Consider the following 5632-nt stretch of genomic DNA (forward strand, 5'->3'; position numbering starts at 1 on the left):
TTGGAGGATCTCACACAGTTGGGTAGCACGGAGAAGAGGATGTATTTAATGAAGCACTTTGTTCTTGGTAGAGGAGGTGTGCTTTGCTTGGGGTAAACCCACTCATCTGGGCTGCTCTGATTCCTCAGAACTACCAGGAGGAAAGGCTAAGTCTGCTGGTCCGCAGAGACTATGGCCACCTCTCCCCCTAGGGGCTCATTCCCAGGGAGATACGGGTTCTATCCCTGAGCCTCTGGCTGGAGTTATGGAGTTCTTGCAAGGAGGCCTTGCCCAATGAGGAAGGATGGGTCAGGGTCAACACACAGATGGCCACAGCTGGTGTGTTGGGCTGTGGAGGACCAAGCTGTCCAGCCTTCCTGGCTGCAGCAGGGGAAAAGCCCAGCCTGGAGCTATTAAGATGGATGCCACCCTTCCCCGGCCAGGGAGCTTAGCGTGTTAGGCAGTTGAGAGCTTAGCAGGCAGTGGCAGCCGGTGCAGGTCACCCCTCCTCCCTGGAGTTCCATAGCCTTCAACAGATTCCAGCTGAGAGGCCATTGAGAATCTGTGTGTTCCAGGGTTGGGACACTAGGCCCCGGTGGCACGGGTTTGCGAGTTCTTCTGATGTGTGGGTTGCACAGTTCTGTGGAGAAAGCATGGTTTCCCCGGCTGGGTAGCACACTCACTCACTGCCTCCGTTAGCTGGGGGAGGGGTCTTGCCTGCCCAGTGTGGGTCTCAGGTGGGCTGCCACACTACACTGTTCCTCCTTCCTCTCATGGCTCATGGCAGCCTCCTAGTCAGTTCTGATGAGAGAACCTGAGTACACTGGTTGCTGGTGAAAGATTCACACAATGATTGCAAGGTCCCACAATAGGCCGTATACCAGCTGAGGAGCTAGGAAGCCAGCTGTGACTCAAAGCTGACAAACTTGAAGTCCGATGTTCAATGGCATCCAGCATGGAAGAAAGATGTAGTCTGGGAGCCTGAGCCTGTCTTGAACACCCGTATCTTAACAATCTTTTTAAGTTTCAGAAACTTGAAATATTATTATCATTATCACCTATGATGTGATATATAATAAATATTCTATCAGTGTTAGTAGAAGGCAAGGCCTAAGGAGGTTGAAATGTATATAATCATTTTCTCAGTCATTCTTGTTGCCAGAGTTTGGGCATGTGATTTGAACTACATCTATCGGATGCACTGCCCTAGACTTTGAATTAAGAGTAAAAGGTTAAACCATTTGGAGACAATAAGTACCTCTTTCTCTTGGTCAGGCTAATTGCAGCAAGATGGACTCTGAGGTGGCATGTGCTTCGTGCCAATTACTGATCTAGTGCTATTAGTGTCAGTAGAACCACATTTAGTTTACAGTGGAGATGGTCATGGTTTTCTCACCTGTTTTGAGCAGTGATTTGGGACATTGTTACTGACACTGCAAACTCAATTAGCTGAAGTTAGTTTCTTTTATTTCAACTAAAGGCCCCTAGAGTCAACTCAAATTGGTACCAAAACCCTTTCAGATTTTCAGAAAATCTTCTTTAGTTACCTGGATTAAAGACAAGAAAAATAAAAAGTACTATACAGGAATGAGATTCTGTTAGTTTGTAGTAAGCTGTAGACAGATTAAACCAAACGTTTTCCAGAAGAGTATAACAAAGGGGGGCAGGCTTAAGTGAACCACAGGTTTAACCAAGATAACGATGGCCATAGACTGTAATAAGGGTAAAAAGAGAAAAAAGAGGTGGTGGGTTTAATAGACTGTAATTTCAGGTTAGTTTGAATTCCATTTGTGTAAGTGTTTTAGAAAAGTTGTTTGAAAAGAAAGAGTCGATTTTATTTAAAGAATGGACTATTTTAACAAAAAAAAAATTAGCCAGGTGTGGTGGTGCACACGTGTAGGCACAGCTACTCAGGAGGCTGAGGCAGGAGGATTGCTTGAACCTGGGAGGCAGAGGTTGCAGTGAGCGGAGATCCCAATGGTACACTCCAGCCTGGGCAACAGAGCGAGGCTTCATGTAAAAATAAATTAAAACAACAAAACAGAATTGACTATTTTAATTTCAAATTGTTGGTATATGTACAGTTCTCCTCTGTTCATATTTGCTCTATTGATACCATACATTTTAATTTTACATAGGCTGTTTGTCTCCTATTAATTATTGTCTTTTTAAAACACAATTATCTTTTAAAGATACTTAAATAATGTGATAAAAGATTGTTATTCTTACTCATGCACTTACCATTTCTGCTGTTTCCTGAATTTTGTGGGGTTTCAGAGTTATAGCTGGCATCATTTTTCTTCCTGGAGGACTAATTTCGACATTTCTTTCTCTTTCTCAGGCTAAGGAGTTTTGGAGCGGAGATGATGGCGTTTGACAAGGAACACTGGCTTTCTTGCAGTACAGACCTGCTGTATTGCTTCAGCTTCCTGCGTCCGAATTTGTAAGGTTTGTTTCAGCTTTTGCATGACTGAGAATGTCTTGATTTGGTCTTTGTATTTGAAAAATATTCCTTTTTTCTTTTATTACTTTAAAGAAATTGCTTCACAATTTTCTCACTTGAATTGTTTCAAATGAGAAATCTGCTGTCCAGCTTAATCTGTACATGATGTGTCTTTTTCCTCTGGCTACTTGTGGGACATTATCACTGGTTTTAAGCAGTCTAACTAAGGTGTTTTGTTGTGTTTCTGTGCTTGCCTTTGAACTTCTTGGATCTGTAGGTTCATTTATTTTCCATTTTTCACAACATCAAAAATATTGTTTTTATTAGTTATTAACATAAGAAAATAAATTAAAAACATTCAGGTATTCATTTTAAAACTTTAATTTAAAGATAGAACTTTTGTCCGTGTTTCCAAAGCAATATTTTTTGAATATTTGTGTATGTGTTGGGGGTGTGTGTGTGTGTGTGTGTTTAATTTAGTGAGACTTGACTGCTGGATACTCTCAGTATCTCTCATTCATCAGGTAAATGATATCAGTATCTCTCATTCATCAGGTAAATGATATCAGTATCTCAGTATCATTCATAGGCTGTAACTGACTTCTTTATCTGGAAGTTATTTACTTAAACTGCCTCTGCTATAATATAAAACACTTATTTAGTTGCATATTTAGCTCTGGCTATATGGAAAGTACTTTGTTTTTGGAGAACTAGAGGTTGTCCGTAGTTAGCATAAATGTATAAAACAATATTGTGTCCGCAGTATATTTCTTCTGTGGCTTTTCATAATTTTTTGGTCTTCCTACTATCTCAAAATGCAGTAACAGCATGTGTATTGTCTAACTCTATTTGTACAATATTGGGAAATGTAATCCTTAAATAGATAGAGAAGTCCTAATGGAAATACTGTGAATATGCCCTAAGAAGTCACATAGATTTAGTAAGAGACAGTTTTCTTCTTCAGTCAATTAAGATTTTGTTTCCCTAAAGTAAATCTATAGATTCAATTTAAAAAGGGTATAGTAGTATTCTCTGTAGTTCTCAGCCTCCACTAATATTTCTTAAGATCTCTTCCTGCTGTAAGTAATGAACATTTATTCTAGAGCTGTCATAACTTTAATCAACATATCTACTTTCTAGTGCTATTAAAAATTTGCATCTTTTTATTTGCATTTTTTAATGTGAAGTCAGGTACTGTGATGGTTAAATTGTGTATCTAACATGACTTAACCATGGGTGTCCAGGTATTTAGTCAAGCATTATTCTGGGTGTTTCTGCGAGGGTGTTTTTTGATGAGTTAAGATTTAAGTTGACACACTGAATAAAGCAGATTACCCTCCATAACATCAGTGGGCCTCCTTCAGTTAGTTGAAGGTTTGAATAGAACAAAAAGCCTAGCCCTCCATTGTAAGAGAAAAATTCCTCCTGCCTGAATGCTTTTGTGCTGGAACGTTAGTTTGTCTTTGCCTCTGGACTTGAAATGAGACATTCATTCTTCGTGCATCTCACTCCTTCCAACAGCAGAGCTTGGAATTTGTCTGCCTCCAAAATCATCTAAACCAATTCCCCATAAGTCTCTTTGTGTGTACACACACACACACATACACACACATCCTGTTACTTATCTTGTTTTCTGGAGAACTCTAATACAAACATGGGCTTAAGCAAAAATCTTACAAAATGAAATTTCGATTTTTTAGCAACATTCAACAACTTTAGATAAATGGTAAATTTCCTAACTTCACTTGAAGAACTGGCAGCAAAACCTATTAATGTTACCTTGAAAAGATAAAAAAGCAAAACAATCTAGTAATGAGAGAATAATTCCTAGGAAAAAATATGTAGCATGAATGCAAGAAATGTGCTAGTTCTGTCCTTTGAACATTCAAATATGGTAACATTAGCAGCTTTGATAAAATATAAAATGACTAGGGAACTTAGTTCCACCCCAAAAGACAGGCAAGAGAAATACCTGCTGTTTCTCTTGGCACAGTTAATAGTAAAAATTATCTGCCAATAAAATCTTGGAAGTATCTCTAAGCAGCAGAATTCTACCAAAATTTATTTTCATATAATTTTGTTTTTGTTTAAACAAAGTAGGAGGAAATATTATAAGACATTGTTTTACAATGATAAAAAACTAGTTTTTTTTGAGGAGTTTTAGTGTGAGTTGTCTCAAGTGCACCAGCATTCCCAGACTTTATAATAACTATTTGATGTGCATGCACGGTATGGAGCAGTGATAAATGTGTGCTACTCTCTTTTTTCCGAAAACAGCAGCACTCCCTCCATTCTGATGCTCACACTTACTCTCAAAGCCAACATGTATATTATTTATTGTAAAGATATGGTTATGTTCTAATGGCAATTACATTTTTTAAACTACACATCATATAATCGTTCATGGATAGTGGTGTTCATGTTTGAATTGTTAAAATTTCGATGGTTTTATTCTGTTTATCTACATAGATGCTACCTTACTGACCAATGGACACTGAGTTATTTAGTCTATCCTGTGTTCTTTTTTGAGGGAAAAATAATGCATTACTCTACAGAATAACAACTAACGTGATCCAGGTGACCTACCTTTCTAGAAAATTTTTGGAAAAAAATAATTAACATTCATTTGTTAAATCAAATCAGTGGAGATATTTTCTATTAAGAATTTATTATTAGTCTTTATGGGATAAAAATATGCTCTATTAGGTCTTTTCTTGTATGTACCTGGAATGTTTTATCTGCGTCTCAGCTCCCACTAGGAACATCACATGTGTCTCTTTGTCTCTCTCTCTTTTCTGTTACTTCCAGATAAAACTTCTCTGCTTTCGTGAAAGTCTCTTAAGTAAAAATGGCAATAGTTCTAATCTCTTGAGGACCTAATAATAGAATGAAAAAATACTGTAATATATTGTCCTTAATCCTATAAACAATTCTTCTGACTTGTCATTATTATTCTCCTATTCAAATGAAAAAATTAAGAAATAAAGCAGTTAAATATCAAAATTCATAAAATGTAATTTATATTTATTTCTATTTTAGTGTTAATCTTTTCTAGCTCCTAGTACATTTTTTGAGTACATGTTCTCTTTCATTTAGTAAACTCTGAGCTTCCTTAATATATAAAATATGTCTTATTCATATTTCTGTCACTATCATGCCTTCTTTATGACCTGAAATTCAGTATGTGGTTACACACGCATTGAATAAAAG

The sequence above is a fragment of the Mandrillus leucophaeus genome, unplaced genomic scaffold (assembly GCF_000951045.1).
Source record: "Mandrillus leucophaeus isolate KB7577 unplaced genomic scaffold, Mleu.le_1.0 Scaffold176, whole genome shotgun sequence".
NCBI classification, from domain to species: domain Eukaryota; kingdom Metazoa; phylum Chordata; class Mammalia; order Primates; family Cercopithecidae; genus Mandrillus; species Mandrillus leucophaeus.